We start from the raw sequence: 25148 nt of genomic DNA on the forward strand, positions 1-25148 counted from the left end.
AATTTCTAAGGGCGACTATTGCGTTAAATACTTTATTTTGTCCAGTAAAACTATTTGTTTTATTAATATTCTAAATTGCGTGTTTTATTTCTTTTTGATTTAGTAAGTGTGATTACCTACTTTAACAATTTTCCGGATTGTAAGGGGAGATTGTAAATGAGAAAAATGGAAATGCCTCATTCGTATACCTAAAATCAGGGATGGGTAAAAGTGTTTTTTTCGGAGTTTTCTACGTATAATACATAAATGACGTATAATACGTAGAAAATTGTAGAAAACCTGGTATTATACATGTCCAGTTCTGCGCATGCGTACAAACCTCACAATAATAATAAAAATCATATGTTTGATTATTTTTTATTTGTTTCCTGGTTTTCATTACTAAATTGTTGCTAAAAATACCAAGAAAAAACCAAAAAAGGTTACATATAAGGTAAGTTTACAAAAAAATGCGTATAATATATATTTATTGATTTTTCATATGGTTTTTTACACACATTTTTTCATAACTTGTATTATATATTTATATAGAACAATTTTAAAAAGACACGTTAATTTATTATTTATTTGAAAATAAACGGGTTTCAAATAAACTTTTTCATACAAAAGTACTAAATTATTATTATAGCTGTATTTTGCAATGTTTTGTTGCAAATAGGACACAGGGCAACATTTTTCCCTTTATTATTTTTGGGAATAAAACACAATTCCTCCCAGGAATTGTGTTTCGGCCTTCCACCTCTTTTGTTAATTTTTTTTTATTTTAAAAAAAGCAATATTGTACAACAATCACTGACACATGGCCTGGCACATGGAGATGTATAACCTATAAATGGGTCTGGCGGCAGCAGACAACCTGACCTGACCACGAACAGTTAGAACTTTGTTTGTGTGCTATTTCTTTAAAACATAAATTTTAAAAAAACTTTTCAATGTTAATTAATAAATTTTTAAATTGAAATTATGTTTAAAATTTATTTAATATACTATTAAAATCACATGTTTCTTGTCTAAAATTTAAAAATCCCGCGCGTCACGCAATGTATGTAAAATACATGACATACGTAGAAAACTAAAGATGTATAATACCACGTATTATACGTGTAGAAAACCAGGTATAATACATCATGTATAATACGTACCCATCCCTGCCTAAAATAATGAAACAACGGAACGAGATGCTATCTGTTCAAGTCGACTCGTATTCAAGAATTCATATATCGTATGTGTCATACGATATGCAGGAAAACACACGTTTCTAGTAATGATTCACAGTTAACTTTAGAATTATTAATTTATTCTTATAAGAATAATTCCGTTTCTTTAAAATTAATGAATTTCTACTATATAAATTCGAGTAAATAAAAATTAGGAAAAATAAAATTTCTATAAATTAAAATTTTTGAAATATATGTCATTTCGAAGATTTAAAGGTTATGTCACATGAGGTTTCGAGTAAATGCGTTTTATGTCACTTTGATAATTCGAGTAAATAAAAATTATGACAAATAAAATTTCGATAAATGAAAATTTCTGAAATATGACATTTCGAAGATTTGAAGGTTATGTCACATGGCAATTCGGATGATTAATAATTATGACAAATAGCCATTCGGAATAACAAAATTTATGTCAAAGATTTTTTCGACATAAAAATTATGTCAAACAGGGCTCGAACCAGTGAAAGTATTTAAAAATACGGACTTTACGAACCAACAATGAAAAATTACGGACCAACTGACAAAAATTGAATCAGGCCGAATCGGAGTCATCGATTTCTTCATGTTTTATAATAATAATTAAAAATTATCCATAAGTGATAAAATCATTATCAATTCAATTATTATTTTCAAGAATTTTTAACTAAAATCCTTCTTTAAATAGATTATTTTTAATAATTTTCGAAAAAGTTCTTTCACAATTTTCAAGCTATAAGAATTTTATTATTCACCAAAATAATTGAATCCTTGTAAAATTTTATATTTTTATTATTTTTTCAAAATAATCAAATGTTTGTGTGGAATTTTATTAAATTGTTTCTTAAATATTTGACTTCTTTTGGAAAATTTTATTAGAATAGTATAGATGCCTATAAAAAATCATTAAATTAAGGAATATTTTTGAAAATAATTAAAATTTTGCCGCAAGAATTTTATTAAAATTTTTGAAAATAATTGAATTTCAGAGAAGAATTTAATTATTTCTAAAGATAATTGAAATTTTGACAAGAATTTTCTTAAAATTTTTGAAAACAATTGAATTTTTGCAAAGAATTTTATTACTTGAAAAGATAATAATTGAAATTTTGACGAGAACTTTTTAAAAAAAAATTAATTCTACAGAATTGTTAGTTAAAAAGTATGAAAAATTCAGATTTTCCAAGATTTTAATTTGAAACCTTTTCGAAATTCAATTTTTTTTCTAAAAATTCACGCATTTCAAAATAAAAATTAATTTTTAAATCAGTTTTGATTAGAAAATTCTACGAGAATTCATTTATTTAAATACAAAAATAATTTATTGAATAATTGATTATTTCTTAAAAATAAATTTTCATAAAGAATTTTATCAACAAATTTTTAAATAATTGAATTCTTTTGATAAAATGATAAATGCTAATAAAATTTTTATGAATAATTACATATTTCGAGGAATTCGAATAAGATTTTATTAAAAATAATCAAACTTCTGACATAAATTGTATTGTTTATGAAAATAATTGAAGTCCTAAAAAGAATTTTATTATTTATAAAAATAATTGAATTATGGCTAAGAAATTTATATAAAATTTGTAAATTATTGAATTTCTGTGAAATTATTATTATTTTTTGAAAATAATTAAAGGTTTGTGTAGAATTTTATTAAATTTTTTTTTTAAATAATTGAATTCTTTTGGAAAATGGTATTAGAATAGTAGATACCTATTAAAAATCATTGAATTGAGGAAAATTTTTGAATATAGATTATTGAAATTTTGACCAGAATTTTATTGAAATTTTTGAAAATAATTGAATTCCGAAGAAGAATTTAATTATTTTTAAAGATAATTGAAATTTTGACAAGAATTTTAAAAAAATTTTGAACATAATTGAATTTTTAAAATATTTTTAATAATAAAAATTAAAAAAAAATTTTTTTTTTAATATTTTTTATTTAAAAATTTTTTTTTTTTAAATTTGATTATTTTTGAAAATAATTGAAATTTTACAATCATTTGTAATTTCTCTAAAATTATTCAAATTATATCGTATAATTTACGAACTTAACGGACCTTTTTTAAAAAAAACGGACTTTTACGGACTTGTACGGGATTTTTGGACCTATAGTTCGAGCCCTGTGTCAAAGGATAATTCTAATATTTAAATGTTAGGATAAAGAATAATTTGAATAATTAAAAATTATGTTCAATTGTTGTTCAATTTCATTATGTTGAAATATGAAAATTACGTGAAATAGCATTTCGATAATAAGAATTTCGATGTTTTGAAAATGAATTTTGGGAAATAATCATGCTCCCCATATTAGAGTGCACCTAACAGGAGAACTGTTGTCAAGAAAAATTTATTATTAATTAAACGCACGTAGCACTAAATTTTTTATAAAATGAAAATGAACTAATGCTGAAATAGAATCCGGTTGTGATAAACTATTCCCCATCCCTATTCTCCATTTTTCTTCTCTATTTAAACAAAAATATTCGCTTAAGTTTGTTATTATATTGAATTTACAAAAAATTTATAAAGTACAAGACACAAAAGCTTGTCTTTTAAGTATAATGAAGTAATGTGATACAAGATGCGAGTTACAGTGGTCGGTTCATCATCATGAAAGTATCATGTCAGTTTCTTTATTAAAGAGATAATGCGAGAGACTAAAAGATTCACCGATCAGTTGTATAAATTGGTCTATATTTTTGTTTCTCGATTTTAGATTATTTATACAGATAAATAATAATGTTTAACAGTACAATTTTAGCTGATATTATTTTAAACGCTGAGCACATGTGTAGCTTCATTATTATACACCTATGATGCTTATATTTAGTGATACGCAAATGCATGTATGATATATATATATTTAAGTGTGCGAATAATTATGTGCATGTAAAAAAGCATTGCGCGTATAATTTCTTAAGTATACGTATTATAAGAGAGAGCAGCTTCTGAAAATTTATTTTAAAAAAAAATTTTTTTTTTTTTTTTTTCTTACTATCTTTATAATAACCTTTAATCAACAAATATTAAGGAAATAAAACTTCACATGGAACGGCTAACAATTTCACAATAGTAGCCAATTTTATTTTTAGAAAATGGCAAGAAAATTATCATTCTTCAAGTCTACTAAAAACTATTAATAATTTGATATTATTAATCAATTCTGCTATGAATTTTAAATTATTCTATACTTGAAAATAAAGTAAAAGCTTACTTATTGTAAGGCTATTTACTATAACAGAAAGTCTTTAATTATTAATAGTTTTTAGAATTTTAATTAGTTTTCTTGTTAAATATTCTTAAAAAAATAAACATTACTTGGAAACAATAAAATATTTGAAAAAACAATTTTTTTCTGCATTTTAAATTGTTTATAACAAAATAATGAGAAAAAATGTAATAAGTATGCTGGATAATGTAATAAAAGTATAGAATAGTAAACTCTTAACGCATTCATTTTGCATTCCACATATATATGCAGATTGACAAATTAATTCAATTGAAACAGTTGTGTAATTTTATCGACCGACTCTCACTTTGACTTTCCTTGAAGTTGAAGTGAAATTCAAAGTTAAAATTAAAGAAGGCAGACTCGAAGGAAAAAAAAATAAAAAATAAAAAAAAAAATTTTTTAAAAAATGACACAACTTTGACTTTCCTTGAAGTTAAAGTTTCAACTTGAAGTTGAAGTGAAATTCAAAGTTAAAATAAAAAAGGCAGACTCGAAGGAAAAAAAAATGAAAATAAAAAAAAAATGACACAACTGCAATATTTGTAACTATGTAAAATTATACAGAAATTTAAAACTAACTTTTGTTGAAAGTTGGTGAAATTACTTTCGACCTTAGAAAGTCTGCAATTGGAGAGTTACAAATGTTGTTTCTGGTGTAACTTCTTTAATAAAGGAAGACAAAAGGGACAACGTATTCAACTTGACATTTAACGCAAATTCACCATGCAACCGCGCACTTCGCAGGGTAACGTTGGTATTGAGTGACATAGAAGATGAATGCGTGAACCTTACTATGCAGTAACTTTTTTTCACATATTTTCAACAAATTTTTATATATATATTGAAAATCTTCACTCAGTGGTTGGTTACTTCCATATTTAATAACTTTTTTAATTATTTTCAAATTTGTTTCAAACTTCTGCACAATGAATCTGCACTATGGTTTTTAGTAAGATCCTAAACGAAAAAATTCATTTTTTTAACCAAAAAGTTATAATCTAATTGAAAATGTCTTACTTTTCTTCATTCCCCACAAAAAAAAAAAAAAAAAAAAATTCCGCACAAAAATTATTAAATTTAATATGGTTTATATTACACAAAGTCTATTTTAATCGTGTTTCTATTTATTCCATATTCGTAAGTTTATCTCCAAAAATAAGTTTTTATTTTGTGTTGTTTTCCAATTTTCATTGATATTTTTTTAAAATACTTTCCTCACTATTTTGTTATTCAAAACCAGAGTTTACATATTCATGGATTTTCATTATTTTTATTGGAATTTTTAGTGCGATTTTTCATACTATTTTTATTTATCAGGGTTGCAAGCTGTATTATTTATATGTTAAAATTTCATAAAGAATTAGCAATTTTAGATTTTAAATTTTTATTAATTTTTACGACTTTAATGAATTTTTTTCTTTGAATTGTCATGGTTGCCACAAAAATTTTAATTTTTCCCTCAATTCTCTCTGATTTCCGGACAAAATTTAATCTAAAAAAATGTTCTTATTACATTTATTTGGGAATTTCTTTGATTGTAAAATTATTCGAAAACATCAATAACTTCTTCTTTTAATAAATATTTAATTATTATTTTTCCATAGGAATTAAGATTTTCTAAATTTTTAAAATCAAACAAACAACAAATTTCGATTATTCAGAAATTCTTTAATTATATTATAGGCTGTGCATTTTAAAATGAAAACTTGAAATAATTTTAAAAAATTTCGATTAAGCTTTTTGAAAAAAATTAGTTTTATGGAATTTTAATTTAAAAGTAGAAAAAATTCAGATTTTTGAAGATTTTAATTATAGAAACCTTTACAAAATTCAATTATTTCTAAAAATTGCAATTATTAGTAACTTCTCTAAAATTTAATCATTATTTACAACTTTAACTGAAATTAATTTTTAAATCAATTTTTATTAGAAAATTGATTGTTTCTTAAAATTGAATAAAAAATAATTATTTTTTTCGAGGAATTCGATTAAAATTATATTAAAAATAATTGAAATTCTGCATTAAGTTCCATTATTAATGAAAAAATTGAATTATTGCGAAGAATTTTATAAGAAAGTTTCAAACAAAAGATTTTTTTGAAAAATATATGCAAATTCTATTTTTAATAATTGAATTCCTGTGAAATTTTCATTATTTTAGAAAATAATTGAATATTCGTGAATAACTTTGTCAAAATTATTTTAAAATAATTAAATTCTTTTGGGAAATTTTATTAAAATAATAGATATACAAATTATTGAATAAAGAAAATAATTGAATTTTATAACTTTTAAAAATAATTAAATTTTATCTCTTTTAAAAATAATTGAATTCTTGTGATGAATATTGTTATTTATAAAAATAATTGACTTCTTCCGAATGATTTTATTATTTATGAAAATAATTAAAGCCCTAAAAAGAATTTTAAAATTTACGAAAATAATTAAATTACTGTGAAGAATTTAATGACAGATTTTAAAACATTTGATGTTTTCGAAAAAATTTTTGCAAATTCTATTTTAAATAATTAAATTCCTGTGGAATTTTTATTTTTTGGAAAATTTTTGAATGTTCGTGTAGAATATTATCAAATTTTCTGTCTAATAATAGAATTCTTTTGGGAAATTTTATTAAAATATAGTAGAGTATTGAAAATCATTGAATTATGAAAACGTTTTAAAATTAATTAAAATTTTTTCATGAATTTTACTAAAGTTTTTGAAAATAATTGAATTTTTGTGATAAATACTATTATTTATGGAAATAATTGAATTTTGCAATGAATTTTATTAAAATTCTTGAAAATAATTGAATTTTGTCAAAGAATATTGCTATTCATTTATAAAGATAATTGAAATGTTGACGACAATTTTTTTTAGATTTGTTGAAAATCATTGAATTTTTGAGGTGCATATTGTTATTTATGAAAATAATTGAATTTTACAATGAATTTTATAAAAAATCCAGAATATAATTAAATTCTTTTACAAAATTTTATTAAAATAGTAGATATTGAAAATCATTGAATTGAGAAAAAATTTTTGAAAATAATTGAAATTTCGCCAAGAATTTTATTAAAAATAATTGAATTCCTGTGAAAAATTCTAAAATTTTTGTAAATAATTAAATTCTTCAAAATAAAATTTTAAATAGTCCAAGATGTATATTTTGTCATTTTATTCGTCTGATCAACAACTTTTACATCTTATTATTTAAAATTTTAAATAATCATTTTTTTAAATAATTGATAATTTATTCGAGGAATTGAAATTAAACTGTTTCGAACAATTACATTTTTTGAGAAATTCCTGTAAAATTATATTAAAAATAATTGAAATCCTGCGATGAATTTTGAGATTTATGAAAATAATTGAATAGTTGCTAGGAATTTTATTAAAATTTTCAAAAATAATTGAATTCATCAGAAGAATTTTATTATTTATGAAAATAATTGAATAGTTGCAAAGAATTTTATTAAAATGTTTAAAAAGAATTGAATTCCTGTAAAAATTTTTGTTAATTTCGAAAATAATTGAATTCTTCATAAGAATAATGAATTCATAAGAATTTTATAAACATTGTTTTAAATAATTAATTTTTTTGAAATATAATAAATATTTTATGAAAATTTGATTTTAAATAATTGAATTCTTGTGAAAAACTTAAATTGTGAAAATAATTGAATTTTTCGATTAATTAATTTAAAATGGTAATAAAAATTGAAATTTTATAAAATATTAAATTTATTTCCATGTCTATTTATTATTAAAAAAAAAGTATTCCAAGAAGTGTGTTACACCCTTAAAAATCGATCGCCAAGAAAATTCTTTTTAAATTTCACAAAGAGAAATTCGTATGTAAAATTTCAAACTTTTGATATTTCAGAACATCCTACGTTAAGTTAAAAAAAAAGAAAAAAGTTCCTTTCAAGTTTCCAGTTCCTTACAGTTTATTATATGAACATTTTAGAGGATTTAAAGTTGAAAATTGTATAATTTATGTGTTTTTGAAAAATTTGACACAGAGTATGAAGTTGAATTCTAACCCATCCAACTTACATCAAAGTTAAATTTCATTGCATTTTCTTAAATTTTGAAAGCAACTACTTACCAAACTGTATGCAAAAATGAAAATTTTTAGAATAAGCGAAGAATTATGTCTATTCTAATATTTATTTTATAAAAGAATATTAATATATAAATATTTAATATATTTATTTTTATTTAATATATAATATACAAATATTAATATATAAATATTTTTTTTATTTTTTTTTTTAATGGATAAAATTTTGATATTTTTTTCGTAATTTAGTTGTCAAAAATGAAATGCAATTACATAAAAATTTGATTTTGTTCTTCCCTGAAATCAGGAAAAAATTAAAAATTAAACTTTGATTTTCTTTTTTGTGTTACTATAATTTTTTTTTTAATTAAAAAAATAAAAAAGCAAAAATGTATCTAAAGTAGTGGAATTTTGAAAAAATAATGAAAATTTTTTTGTTGAATTTAAAAAGATTTAAAATTAAAATCTTCCTCCATACTGAGAGGTTTGTTGAGAGGATAAAGGTCAGAGCGAACAATTAAATTTATTTATTCGCAGTCCTGATAATTTTCTAATAGCTAATTGTCTATCTGAAACTTAATCAAATTCATTATTCATAATTCTTTTATTAATAAACGGTCACCTTTACTGTTTATCAGACAAAATATTTTTTCAAATAAATGATCATAAATATTTTGACTCTTTAAATATTCTACACGTTCATTTTATTTCAATTAACTTCTAATTGAACTTATCTCCAAAGAATAAATTACTTTTTGTAAATTTAAAAGCCAACAAAATCCATATCGTCATCATTGTTAAATAATAGAAATGTTTGTAGTATAAATCAGAATAAAATTTTGTTTTTGAAAACTTTTGTAAAATTGAAAATAGTTTCTTGAAGTAGTTTCTTAAACATTCACGGGAAATTCTCGAAAAATTTCTCGAAAAATTTCCGAGAGCGATTTCCAGTGAATTTTCATTTCTGGGTCAACTTTTTTTTTCTATGCAAAATTAGCTGAAATATATTTGAAAATAGTCCATCAGTGTCAATTTTTAAAACAGTTTCTTTCTTTAATGTCAAAACGATCAGAGGTTATTTTTCATAAAATTCTCCGAAGAATTTAATCAAATATTGTTAGAACCAATTACTAGGAAGCACCCAAATTTAAAATCGATGACCAGGTTGTCTTTAGTCGATTACTCCTCAAAGTTAATTGTCCCTTACAGTTTTTATAGAAATTATAAGTGAGAAAACCGATCCGACGTCTAGATCATTTGTCGTCATTTTCTCCTTGATATAAAACAAAATCAGGGTTGCCACAAAAAATTAATTTTCTTTTTCTTTGATTTTCAGACAAAATTTTTACTTTTTCCCTGACCCTAAAGAATATTCTGTAATTCACTCTAAAAATTATTAGATACTCAAAAAAATGTTCTATCATATTTTTTTACGAATTTCTTTCAATGTAAAATTATTCAAAAACAATAATAACTTCATTTTTAAATAAATATTTCATCATTGTTACAATTTCTACAATTTTAAAATAAAATTCTTCTCTAAATCAATTATTTTTAATAATTTTTGAAAAAGTTTTTTGAGAATTTTCAAATCCATTTGTTTACAATTCAATTTTACGAAATTTCGATTATTGAGAAATCCTACAACTAAATACCTATACATTAGAAAATGAAAACATAAAATAAGTTTAAAAAAAAAAAATTTCGAGCTTTTTTGAAAAAAATTAGTTCCATAAAATTTTTAATTTAATTTAAATTTCTTAAAATTTAATCCTTATACATAATTTTATCAATAAATTTTTAAAACATTGAATTCTTTCGTCGCATTTTATAATAACATTTTAAAGAATAATTAATTTTTTTGAGGAATTCGATTAAAATTGTATTAAAAAAAATTAGATTCTTTTGACAAATTTTATTTAAATAAAAATAAATACACAAATTATTGAATTAAGACAAATTTCTGAAAATACATAATTGTAAATTTGAAAATTCCAATTTTAAGAATTGAATTCCTGAGAAATTTTTATTATTTATAAAAATAATTGAATTCTTATGAAGAATTTTTATATTTTCTAATAAATAAATAAATAAATAAAATATTTTTGCAAAAAATTTTTTAAAAAATTCAATTCTGTTTGGAAATTTTATTGAATATCATTCAATTGCGAAACGTTTTTAAAATTAATTAGGAATTCTATTAAAATTTTTGACAATAATTAAATGTATGTCTGATATTTTATTAAAGTTTTTTGAAAATAATTGAATTCTTGTAAAGAAAAATGTTATCTATGAAAATAATTGAATTTTGCAAAGAATTTTATTAAAATGCCTCAAAATAATTGAATTTTCGGGAATTTTTTCAAAGAATTATTTATGTAAATAATTGAATTCTTGGGAAGAATTTTATTAAAATCTAAAAGAATAATTGAATTATTTGAAATATATACAATATTTTTGTAAAAATTGAATTCTTCCAAAGAATTTAAAAAAAACATTTTTTTAAGTAATTGATTTTTCAGAGGAATTGAAATTAAATTTTTAAGAATAATTGCATTTTTCGAGCAATTTCTGTAAAATTGTATTAAAAATAATTGAAATCATGCGATGGAAATAATTCAATTTTTCGATTAATTAATTTAAAATAGTACCTATAAAAAATAATTGAAATTCTCCGAATGAGTTTATTATTTATGAAAATAATTGAATTATTGCGAAAAATTTGATTAAAATGTTTAAAAAGAATTGAATTTCTGTGAAAAATTTTGCTATTTTGGAAAACAATTGAATATTCTTGCGAACGATTTTATTAGAATTTTTTAAAATAATTAAATTGACAAGAAAAAATGTATTAATTTAAAAAATAATTGGAAGTCTTTGATATTTACGAAAATAATTGAATTTTGCAAAGAATTTTATTAAAATGACTCAAAATAATTGGTTTTTCCGGAATAATTTTGCTATTTATCTTTAATAACTGAATTTTTTTAAAGAATTATTTATGTAAATAATTGAATTATTAGGAAGAATTTTATTAAAATCTAAAAAAATAATTAAATTATTTCAAAAAAAAAAAAAATTAATGAAAATTGAATTTAAAATAATAGATTTCTTTCGGACAATTTTATTAAAATATTTTAAAATAATTGAATCCCGGTAAAAAATTCTAATATTTTTGTAATAAATATTTGAATTATTTAAAAAAAAATTAAGATTGTATTTAAAATAAATAAAATCCTGCGATGAATTTTATAACTTACGAAAATAATTGAATTACTGCGAAAAATTTAATGACAAATTTTAAAACATTTGGTTTTTTCGAAAAGATTTATGCAAATTCTATTTTAAATAATTGAATTCCTGTGAAATTTTTATTGTTTTGAAAAATAATTGAATGTTCGTGTAGAATAATATCAAAAAATTTTTTCAATAATTGAATTCTATTGGGAAATTTTATTAAAATAGTTAAACATTGAAAATCATTGAATTAAGAAAAATGTTTGATAATAATTAAAATTTTTCCATGAATTTTATTAAAATTTTTAAAAATATTTGAATTTTATTACTTTTAAAAATAATTGAATTTTGTCGAAGAATTTTGTTTTTGATTTATAAAGATAATATAAATGTTGTCGAAAATTTCTTTTTTAGATTTTTTTAAAATAATTGAATTTCTGCAAAGAATTTTATTAATATTGAAAATAATTGAATTCTTACTATTAATGTTGTTATTTATAAAAATAATTTAATTTTACAGTGAATTTTATAAAAATTCCTGAATATAATTGAATTTTGGCGAAGAATTTTATTATTTCTAAAGATATAATAATTAAAATGTTGACAAAAATTTAAAAAAAAAAAATTTTTAAATAATTGAATTTCTTGAAAGAATTTTAATATTTTATAAGATAATTGAATTCTCTCAAAGAATTGCGTTAAAATTTTAAAAATTGAAACTAATTTTAACAGTTATTTAAAATAAATTATTGTCAGAAAAATAGAAAAAATTTAAGGTTTTTTTTATAGAATTCGTGGTAATTTCATAGTTTATGATACAAACACAAAAATTGAGAATTTTTTTATAAATTCTAAACATTTAATTTTTCCAGTACTTTTAATAAGAATCCCTGATTTGTGGCAACCCTGAAAATGTAATAATTATAATTCATTAGCTTTTAATTATAAAAAAAAGTAGTTTTTATTTAAATGCAACTTTTAATTATATTCGGAATAAGTACAAAATTAAGTTTCTCACTTTTCTACTAAAACTGGTTTAAAATTTAATTTCTCTTTTTATTTTAAATACGAAATAATTAAATTTGACTAACTTTTATTCCCATTGTTTGTCGAATTCTTCCTCAACTTTCTCGGAGAAATTTATAGGAAAAGTAAGTTGTGATCGATTTGACACTTAACGAAATGCTAGTAGACTATTTTCATAAGTTTTAGGTATAATTTTAAAAAAAGTAAAAAACAATGTGACTAGAAATGAAAATTCTCCGAAAATCGCTTTCTGGAATAAGAATCTTATATTTTTCTTATATTTTTAGAAAATATCAGAATGACTTTCAGGCAATTAATTTTCTAATTTCTGCGGTGTGGTGATTGTTGTTCTCAAATGTGTTGAATTACTTGAAATAATTGGAAAACTTAAATCCTTTAAAGTACTCGAAATTTTCAAGTACTTGATTCCACTCGAGTAAATTCGAATACAGGAAAATTTCGAATACTCGACATTAATCGAAATCTTTTGCTATATTTTGATATACGTGGCAAAAGCTTGAACTCGACTTGACGTTTTCAACTATTTCACACCTCGAATTCTTAGTCTTATTTTTTTTCAAAAAAAATTTTTTTAAAAAAACGTTAGGTGGTCACTTTTTCTAAAAAATATTTTCTAATCCTTTTTGTTTAAAAAAAGGGATTTCTAAAGAAAACTTTTCTAAAAAGTTATGATTTTTAATATTTATTTTTCTGAAATTTGTTTTTTTGAAATTCTATAATTTTGATAAAAGTTAGAAAAGTTTCTTTTTAAAAAAGAAGAAATTTTTTTTATAAAATTCCTATTTCTTATCACAATTTTGATTTTGGAAAAATTCTGTTCTTCTTTGAAAAAAAAAGAAATAATAATTTGCATCAATTTTATACCATAATTTCCAAACTTAATAAGTATATTTATAAATCATTATTTTAGAAAATTTTAAATATCTTTAGGAAAAAAATTCCTATAATTTCTATTTGTTAATTACGATTTTTAACTAGATTATTAAAAAATTTTGTTAAAAACCTTGCATACTTTCTATTTTCTCTATTTACAATTTTTTAACAAAATCTCAAGTATTTTTTTAAAGAATTAAAAAATTTTGATAAATTTTATTTTACTTAAAACTATAAATTAAATTTTTCATAACTATAAAACATGAAGATATCGATAACTCCGAGTCTTCGACTCAGAATGATCGATTTCTTCATGTTTTATAAGAATAATTAAAAATTGTCGAATAATAAAATCATTATCAATTCAATTTTATTATTTTCAAGAATTTTCAACTAAAATTCTTCTTAAAATCGATTATTTTTAATAATTTTCGAAAAAGTTCTTTGACAATTTTTAAATCCATTTGTTTACAATATTCAATTTTACAAAATTTTAATTATTCGCAAATTCTTCAATTAAATATATATATAAAAAAAATATAAATTTTAAACAATATAAAAAAATCCGCAATTAAACTTTCTCAAAAAAAAAATTAATTCCACAGAATTGTTAGTTAAAAGTATGAAAAATTCAAATTTTCAAAGATTTCAATCTGAAACCTTTTCAAAATTCAATTATTTTTAAAAATTACGCTAATTTACCAACTATAATCTAAAATTTTAACTGAAATCTATTTTTAAATCAATTTTTATGAGAAAATTCTACTAGAATTCAATTATTTAAATACAAAAAAAACAATTTATTGAATAGTTGCATGTTTCTTAAAATGGAATTCTCAAAAAGAATTGTAAAAAGTAAATTATTGCAATCAATTTTTAAATAATTCTTTTTATTTTTTTGAAAATAATTGAACGTTTGTGTAGAAAATTATCAAATTTTTATTTAATAATTTAATTCTTTTGTGAAATTTCATTAGAACAGTAGAATATTGAAAATCATTGAATTAAGAAAATTTTTTGAAAATAATTGATATTTTTTCATGAATTTTATTAAAGTTTTTGAAAACAATTGAATTCTTGTGATGAATACTACTATTTATGAAAATAATTAAATTTTTGCAATGATTTTTATCAAAATTCCTGAAAATAATTGAATTTTGTCGTATTTCAATTAATTGAAATGTTAAAGAAATTTTTTTTTAAAGATTTCTTGAAAATAATTGAATTCTTGTGATGAATACTACTATTTATGAAAATAATTGAATTTTATTGTAATGAATTTTATCAAAATTCATGAAAATAATTGCATTTTGTCGAATAAAAATAATTGAAATGTTGACGAAAATTTTTTTTAAAGATTTTTTGAAAATAATTGAATTTCTGCAAAGAATTTTATTAATTTTAAAAATAATTGAATTTTTGTGATGAATATTCTTATTTCTAAAAGTAATTGAATTTTATAATGAATTGGTATAAAAATTTCTGAATATAATTGAATTTCGATAAGAATTCGATTAGAATTGTATTAAAAATAATTGAAATTCTGCAATGAGTTTAATTATTTATCAAAATAATTGAATTATTGCAATGAATTTTATTAAAAAAGTTTTATTTTATTAAATTTTTTTTTCATAATTGAATTCTTTTGAAAAATTTTATTAAAATAGTAGATATTAAAAATCATTGAATTGAGAAAAATTTTTATAAATAATTGAAATTTTGCCAAGAGTTTTATTAAAATTTTTGAAAATAATTGAATTTCGAAGAAGAATTTAATTATTTCTAAAGATAATTGGAATTTTGACGAGATTTTAAAAATTTTTGAACATAATTGAATTTTTGCGAAGATTTTTATTGCTTTTGAAAATAATTGAATTGAAAAGTTGCAGAAAATAAAAAAATTAGAAAATACATTTTAGAAAAACTGTACCCCAACCAGAATAACTATTAGAATAGACGTGAGTTTATATTTCTCTTTTCCAGGCCTCGGATCTACTTTAAGGCGCAAAAAAAGTCGCTTTAGTAGATTAAAGATTAAAAAAAATTCCAAAAAGTCGTTTATTTTATTCAGTATTGTCTCGCACAAAAATTTCATTTTGTACTTCGCTGCCATTTCACTGATTTCTAAATTCAATTATTCGAAAATTAAATAATTTTGTTAAAAAAATATTCAAATATCTAGGTACTTATTTATTTCATCACAGGAATTTAAATGTTTTTAATTTTAATGTCACTTAAAGTACGTCCGAAATTAAATTGCTTTTATTTCCATGTTACATAGAATTTCGTTTATTACAAATTTTTCAATCAAATATGTATTGAAAAATGAAACTAATTTCAAAAAAATTTTAATTAAAATTTTTCACGAATATAAGCTCTTTAGGATTTTTAATTAAATAATTCTACGTTCAAATCACTAAAATTTGTTTTTATTTTCATTTTACGAAATTTCGATTATTCCAAAATTTTTCAATCAAATATGTATTGAAAAATGAAACTGACTTCAGAAAAAAAAATTCAGATTAAAATTTTTCAAAAATATCCTAAGTAGGTAATTCAAGGATCAAAATATAAAAAATTTCAATTAGAAACTTTTTGAAATTTAAGTATTTTTAAAATTTTATTTGTATATAACTTTTAAAAAATTCAATTATTTTCTAGAATTATGAATTAAAATGTTTTAATTCTTTTTTATGTCAATTATTTTTATTAAGTTTTAGAAAGTTTCATGTTTCTTTTTTTTCAATAAACATTGCAGCAGTCAGACTCCTTGGTTTTTTTTTAGTTTATCAGTGTACAAAGAAAATTCAAAGACAATTTAAAGGTTTCCAATATTTTTAAAAGAAAACAAAAAATTAGAATTTTTGTAGCATTTCTATAAATCTAGCTGATATTTTTCCAATACTTTGAATAAAATTTCCTGAGTTCCTCGGGCTGTGGCAACCCTGTTATTGTCGAAATTCATAAAAAATTTAACAAAAGGTTAAACTGAAAAATAAATTTTGAAAAATATTTGAATCTAAATTTTCAAAATTTTTTAAAATTTTACATTTGAAAACAAAAGTTTATTTTATGCGCCAAAAGACTAAGAAATGTAAAACACTTTACAGAATTTTGAAATTATTTTCTACACTGTGAAAATCGAAATTTTAATATTCCTGAAAGACTTTAAATATTTATAAAAATAATTTTATTTAATTCCTGCGAAGAATTTTATAAAATCTTTTAAATAATTCACTTCTTTCGACTAAATTTATGCAAATTGTACCTAATTTAAATAATTGAATTCCTGAGAAATTTTTATTATTCGCGAAAAGAATTGAATTCTTACGAAGATTTATAAAAAATTTTTTTTAAATAATTGAATTCCTGACAAGAATTTTATTATTTATGAAAATAATTGATTTCTTGCGAACGATTTCATTAGAATTTTGTAAAATAATTGAATTTCCAAGAAGAAATTTAATACTTTTAAAAATAATTGAATTCTTGTGATGAATATTGTTATTTATAAAAATAAATGAATTTTGCAAAGAATTTTATTAAAATGCCTCAAAATAATTGAATTTTTAGGAAGAATTTAAATAAAATCTCAAATAATTGAATTATTTCAAAAAAATTTAATTAAAATTGTATTTAAAATAATTGATTTCTTTCGGAAAATTTTATTAAAATATTTGAAAATAATTGAATTCCGGTAAAAAATTCTAATATTTTTGTAAATAATAAAATTTTTCCAAATAATTTTAAATAAATATTTTTTTAAATAATTGATTTTTTTGAGGAATGAATTGAAATTTTTTAGAATAATTACATTTTTTGAGCGATTCTTGTAAAATTGTTTTAAAAATAGTTGAAATCCAGCGATGAATTTTATTATTTATGAAAATATTTGAATAGTTGCTAAGAATTTTATTGAAATTTTCAAAAATAATTGAATTGAGGGGCTGGATGCTATAAGGCGTTACGCGTCATTTACTTAACATGACGCGTAACACCTTATAGCATCCAGCCCCTCAATTATTGCGAAAAATTTGATTAAAATGTTTAAAAAGAATTGAATTTCTGTGAAAAACTTTGTTATATTGTAAAATAATTGAATTCTTGCAAACGATTTTATTAGAATTTTTTTAAATAATTGATTTTACATGAAAAATTCATTAATTTTAAAAATAATTGGAATTCTTTGTTATTTAAGAAAATAATTGAATTTTGCAAAGAATTTTATTAAAATGCTTTAAAATAATTGAATTTTCGGGAATAATTTTGTTATTTATCTTTAATAATTGAATTTTTTCAAAAAATTATTTATGTAAATACATAATTGAATTTCTTGAGAGGAATTTTTTTAAAATCTAAAAGAATAATTGAATTATTTCAAAAAAATTGAATTAAAATTGTATTTAAAATAATTGATTTCCTTCGGACAATTTTATTAAAATATTTGAAAATAATTCAATTCTTCTGAAAAATTTTAATATTTTTGCAAATAATTGAATTCTTCCAAAGAATTTTGAAAAAACATTTTTATAAATAATTGGTTTTTTTGAGGAATTGAAATTAAATTTTTTAATTTTTACATTTTTCGATTAATTTCTGTAAAATTTTATTAAAAATAATTGAAATCCTGCGATGAAAATAATTGAATGTTTCGATTAATTACTTTAAAATAGTATTAAAAATAATTGAAATTCTTCGATGTGTTTTATTATTTACGAAAATAATTGAATTCTTGCTTAGAATTTTATCAAAAATTTTTTTAAATAATTGAATTTCGTTAAAAAATGTTATTATTAGTAAAAGAAATTGAATTATTGTGAAGAATTGTATGACAATTTTGTTAAATAATTGATTTTTTCGAGATTTTTTTTAAATGCTGTTCTAAATTAATGGAATTCTTCTGGAAATTTTATTATTTATGAAAATAATTGAATTTTGAATGAATTTTATCAGTTTTTTTTAAAATAATTGAATTCTTTTGAGAAATTTTATGAAAATAGGTACTAGATATTGAAAATAGAATTTCGAATATTTTTTGAAAATAATTGAATCGTTTTAAAGAATTTAATTGTAATTTTTGAGAATAGTTTTTTGATTTCTACTATTGACGAATTTAAAGTAAATTCTAAAAAAAACAGAAATAGTAGCTTTTAGTGGCTGAAATCTAAAAAAAGTACCCAAATAGAAGCATAACGTAAAAAAAGTAGTAAATATAGTAGGTTTTAGTAGATGAGTGCGTAGTCGGAATTTTAGAAAGTAAAAAAAAAATTTCCAGTAAATTTAAAAAAAATTGTGGAAAAAATATTTTGAAATTTCAAACACGAATTTTGGAAAATGTAAAAAATTCAAATTGTTGTTTAAAATAGTGTATAAAATCTGATGAATACTTTAATATTTATAGAATCAAATTGACATGAAAAAACGCTCTCTTTGTTATCGTTTTCTGGTTTGAAATAGAATGCCCCATATAAAGGGAAGGTTAGCAAGAAAAAAGCGGAATTTATGAAAATTATGAGTTTATCACTCGGTTGTCTTTAAATAATAAAACACGAAGATAACGATCTCTCTCGTGTTTTATCCTGTCTTATCATTACAATTAATCCCCAAAGAACCACATAAATTGGGTCCAAAAAACCAATCACGTAATTGTCAATCTCCCCCCTTTTTTTTGAAGGAGAAACAGAAAGAAGGGAACTTAAAAAAAACATCCCTCTTTCACGAGTACTGCTAGTTTATTGACAGTGGAGTTTAGGATGTAGGTATTTGATTTTATCGACTAAACTCCCACTTCAATGTCGTACCTCCCGCTTGATATATATCGACGGCAATGAAATACTTTTACTATTACGAATCACAATAGGGGCGCAGGAAAGGAAACACCCCTTCGTATATTAACTGAATTTAAACGCTTACTTTAACTGGGCTTAAAAATAAAGTTAACAACACAAAATATATAAATAAGAAACCCAAAAAAAGAAATAAATCGAAAAAGTTAGGTTGTTTTTACTACCGCAAAATGCGCTGCAATGGTAGCTTAAAGCTTAAATTGCGCAGGCGTAAACTTTTGCGCATATTCCGACAATGATTCTCTGATCCCCCACGTGTGTTTTCAAACACATTTCTATCTGAAAACGTTTACATATAATAATTTTATAGTATTGTTCATAGCATATTAAGAGGAAATGAGCAGTTGAAGAGAACAAAAAATTAAACTCAATTTTTACAACTGCCGATATACCCTTCAAATAATTTCTCCCACTCATAACAATTTTTAGTTTAAGAAGTATATTTCTGTTTATTTCTATAAAATTAAATTAATAGCAATTTTCAAGCTTTGTACTCGTTTAATTAATTTTCAAACATTAGTGAAAAAAAAATTTTGTAATTACTTTGAGACTGAAAAAAATAGTCGAAAAAAAACATCATGTGACTGTTAGACTTGCAATGTTAATTTTTCGATCATTTTTTTCTTAAAACATATACATATATATAAATTAATGAAGCTAATTTTTTCTGAATTTAAAATATGTTGAGAAAAGGCAGTGCAAACGTTTTAATATTTTTTAAATTAATTATTATAAAACACTTTAAAATTACCAGTTCAGGCGGTCACTCGAAGCCTCAATTTTTTATTAATTTAAAAATGTTTTTGATTATATTTTAGACTTCCTTACAAAATATTAACTCAATTTATTCAATATATTAAGAGAAAAATTTATTTATTTGGTAGCCTAAAAGTCACATGCTATTACAATAACTTCAATTCAAAATTTTCCTAAAAAAAAAAAATTAAAAAAAATACGGATTTAAATAAAAAAAAATAAATAAAAAAAATACGGACTTCACGGACCAAAAATAAAAAATTACAGACCAAAAAAATTTTTTTTAAATAATTGATTTTGTTCAAAGAACTTTATGAAAATTGATTTTTAAATTATGAATTAATGTAAAAATTTTATTATTTATGAAAATAATTGAATTTCAGGAAAGAATTTTATTAAAATTTTAGAAAATCATTCAATTCTTGTGGGAAATTTTATAAAAATAGTAGATATTGAAAATCATTGAATTGCAAAAAGTTTTTAAAAATAATTAAGAATTCTAATAAAATTTTTTACAATAATTGAATGTCTGCGTTATATTTTTTTAAATTTTCTTTTAATATTGTTGGTGTTCTTTAAATCCTAATTATTACTAGTACATTTGTACAAAAGGGCATTTATTTTTTGTAAGCCCGTTTACTACTTAAATAAATAAATAAATAAATAAATAAAAATATAATAGAATTCCTAAAAAGCATTTTACCTCAAAATAATTGAATTTCCAAAAAGAAATTTATTGCTTTAAAAAATAATTGAATTCTTGTGATGAAAACTGTTATTTATGAAAATAATTGAATTTTACAAAGAAATTTTATTAAAATGCCTCAAAATAATTGAATTTTTGGGAATAATTTTGTTAATTTATCAACATAATTGAATTCTTTCGAAGAACTATTTATTTAAATAATTGAATTCTTAGGAATAATTTTATTAAAATCTAAATACTGTTTCTTTAAACATTAAAATCTAAAAGAATAATTGAATTACTTCGAAAAAATTAAATTAAAATTTTATTTAAAATAATTGATTTCTTTTGAACAAGTTTATTAAAATATTTGAAAATAATTGAATTATTCCAAAGAATTTTGAAAAAACATTTTTTTTAAATAATTGGTTTTTTGAGGAATTGAAATTAAATTTTTATGAATAATTATATTTTTCGTGCAATTTCTGTGAAATTAATAATAATTGAAATTCTGCGATGAATTTTATTATTTATGAAAATAGTTGAATAGTTGCTAAAAATTTTGTTAAAGTTTTCAAATAATTGAATTCCTGAGAAGAATTTTATTATTTATAAAAATAATTGAATTATTAAGAAAAATTTGATTAAAATGTTTAAAAAGAATTGAATTTCTGTGAAAAATTTTGTTATTTTCAAAAATAATGGAATTCTTCATAAGAATTTTATTATTTATGAAAACAATTGAATTCTTGCGAACGATTTTATTAGAATTTTTTTAAATAATTAAATTTTTCGTGGAATATTGAAATTAATTGAATTTTGGAAAACTTTTGAAAATAATTAAATAATATTGAATGTTTGTGTGGTATTTTATTAAATCTTTTTGAAAATAATTGAATTTCTAAAAAACATTTTATTATTTATGAAAAAAATTTAATTTTTGCGAACGATTTTATTAGAATTTTTTGAAATAATTAAATTTTCAAGAAGAAATTTATTAACTTTAAAAATAATTGAATTCTTGTCATGAATTTGTTATTTAGGAAAATAATTGAATTTTGCAAAGAATTTTATTAAAATGCCTCAAAATAATTGAATTTTCGGGAATAACTTTGTTATTTATCGACACAATTGAATTCTTTCGAAGAATAATTAATTAACCAGATAATTGTATTCTTTTGATGAATATTATTAAAATGTAAAAGAATAATTGAATTATTTTTAAAAACATTAATTATAATTGGATTTAATTATTTGATTAAAATAATTTTATCCATTGTTTTTAATAATTAATATACCTTTATTTAATTATTTAGAGAAATAAAAAGAAATCAAGATATTGATGAAATTTTATTGTGATTTGAAAGTTTTTAAAGTAAAAAAAAATTCAAGGAAAAATTGAAGATTAAGTTTTTTAAAAATATTTCTAACTACCAAAAACATTAATTTTTCTAGTAATTCTAAAAGTTTATTATTTTCCCAGTAACTTTTGATAAAATTCCCTGACCAATTTCTCTTTCTCTGTCTTTTCCCTTATTTCTATCTGATCAGTAGGAAAACCCAAATATATATATTCAGGTTTGAAATTTATATCTTTAAGTTCACGATATTTCACTCAACTATTTTTAAAGGATTTAAGAAAACAGCAATTATTCTTTTTTACTGTTCGACAAAAAATTGAAAAACTGAAAATTCGTGCTAAGAAGTTTTTTAAACATATTTAGAAACGTTGTGAACACCTGTTTCTGAAGGTTTTCAGGAAATAATGTTATTTTATGAAAAAAAAATGTAGCTTAAAGTTATGGAAACTTAAACTTTGTTTCATAATAGCATGGCATCAAACTATTCTCGTCCGCGTTGATAACGTGTAAGGAAAATATTTAAAAATAACATGAAAGGGCTACATTGTATCCTTCCTTATACATATTTTCTCACGTTTCTTTAAGATATAGTTATCTTAGAACAGTCTTTAATAATGGCTAATTCTGCAAACTGAAAACATGATAAAGTAGATGGATTTTTTTTCTAATATCATTATTATTATTTTTCCAACCTAATATTATTTCTTTTCTAACATTCTTCTTTTATAGAAGTAATTTTTAAGGATCTAATTATGATTTAAACGAAAATCGACTTATAAATTAAATGAACACCCAGAAGATGATTTATTTATATAAAAAAAAAAAAAAAAAACTAATCAATGTTTTATTGTAATTAAAAACATTTTTTTTATACATTCAATTAATGTTTTATTAAATATTTGTTATTGAGATTCATTTGTAGTGATGGAAAAGCCAATTTTATAGGGAAATTGAATTTTTTTTTATTAAAAATGAATAAAAATTGTTAAATCAAGTTAGACGATAAAAAATGTACTATTCAACGTTGGTCTCTAGTCAAAATTTGATATTTAATTTTACACTGTTTGGAGAAACCAATGAAATAAAATTATATTATATAAATGAAAACATTTTTTAAAAATAAATATTTATTTTTATACACATACGAGCTTACAAAGAAATATAAATATAATTTCCCGTGTGGAAATGACAAACATCGGTTTCAGATCGAAAGCTGGTAAAAGGCTCATGCTTAAACCTTCATAAAAATATCAAAAGGAAAAAAAAATTTATTTAAATAAAATAACATTTTGACAAACTTACAACTTTATAATTTAAATTCACTAAAAGTTGAAACAAAAATATTTTTAAAAATTTTAATAAAATAGAGATTCAATTATTTTTAAAAAAATTTTCGAAATTTAATCATTATCAATATTTACTATTTTCATTAAAATTTCCCATAAGAATTGAATAGTTTAATTCATTTTGTAAAATTTTTAAAAAATTTTTCGATGAAATTCAATTATTTTCGTAAATAATAAAATTTTCACATGAACTTATTTAAAATACAATTTTTAGTTCTTCGAAAAAATGAATAATTTAAATAGATGTTTATGAAATTCTTCAAAAGAATTTAATTATTTTTATAAATAATAAAAGTCATCGAAGTATTTCAATTGGGTACTTTTAATACTATTTTAAATTAACTAATCGAAAAATTCGATTATTTTTCCAAATAAAATTTTCAACAAGAATTCAATTATTTAAAAAAAATTTTCATATTCATTATATCTCGAAGAAATTAATTATTTAAAACAATGTTTATAAAATTTTATAAAGAATTCTATTATTTTCAAATATAACAAAATTTTTAACAAAAATTCAATTATTTTTAAACATTTTAATAAACTTTTTCGTAAAAATTCAATTATTTCTATAAATAATAAAATTCTTCGAAGAAATTCAATTATTTTCATAAATAATAAAATTCTTCGAAGAAATTCAATTATTTTTTAAAATTGTAATAAAATTCTTAGCACCTATTCAATTATTTTTAAAAATAATGAAATTCATCACAGGATCACAATTATTTTGAATACAACTTTACAGGAAGTGCTCGAGAAATGTAATTATTCTTAAAAATTTAATTTCAATTCCTCGAAGAAATCAATTATTTAAAAAAATGTTTTTTTAAAATTCTTTGGAAGAATTCAATTATTTACAAAAATATTAGAATTATTCACCGGAATTCAATTATTTTAAATACAGTTTTAATTCAATTTTTTTGAAATAATTCAATTATTCTTTTAAATTTTAATAAAATTCTTTCCAAGAATTCAATTATTTACCTACATAAATAATTCTTCGAAAGAATTCAATTATTTTTTAAAGTAATAAATATCTCCTTGTAAATTCAATTATTTAAAAAAATTGTAATAAAATCGTTCGCAAGAATTGAATTATTTTCATAAATAATAAAATGTTTCTCAAGAATTCAATTATTTTTTAAAATTTTAATAAAATTCTTAGCAACTATTCAATTATTTTCATAAACAATATAATTCTTCGCAGGATTTCAATTATTTTTAATACAATTTTAATGGAATTGCTCAAAAAATGTAATTATTCTAATAAGTTTAATTTCAATTCCTCAAAAAAATCAATTATTTAAAAAAATTGTTCAAAAGAAATCAATTATTTTAAATACAATTTAAATAAAATTTTTTTGAAATAATTCAATTATTCTTTTAGATTTTAATGAATTTATGCCTAAGAATTCAATTATTACATAAATAATTCTTCGAAAGAATTCAATTATTAAAGATAAATAACAAAATTATTCCCGAAAA

The 25148-nt window shown here is 20.3% G+C and overlaps 1 protein-coding gene and 1 long non-coding RNA gene across 2 annotated transcripts in view; one reads left to right on the forward strand and one right to left on the reverse strand.

Annotated features, from left to right (window-relative positions):
- The window catches only part of LOC122512255 (neuronal acetylcholine receptor subunit alpha-7-like), a 147061-nt gene that overhangs the window by 60351 nt on the left and 61562 nt on the right, over nt 1-25148 (reverse strand). The window lies entirely within an intron of this gene.
- On the forward strand, nt 205-889 carry LOC122512256. Its single transcript, XR_006302606.1, has 2 exons — nt 205-433; nt 774-889. It is a non-coding gene; the product is annotated as an uncharacterized LOC122512256 (long non-coding RNA).

The sequence above is a fragment of the Leptopilina heterotoma genome, unplaced genomic scaffold, assembly GCF_015476425.1.
Source record: "Leptopilina heterotoma isolate Lh14 unplaced genomic scaffold, ASM1547642v1 Lhet_97, whole genome shotgun sequence".
In the NCBI taxonomy this organism is placed as follows: Eukaryota; Metazoa; Arthropoda; class Insecta; order Hymenoptera; family Figitidae; genus Leptopilina; species Leptopilina heterotoma.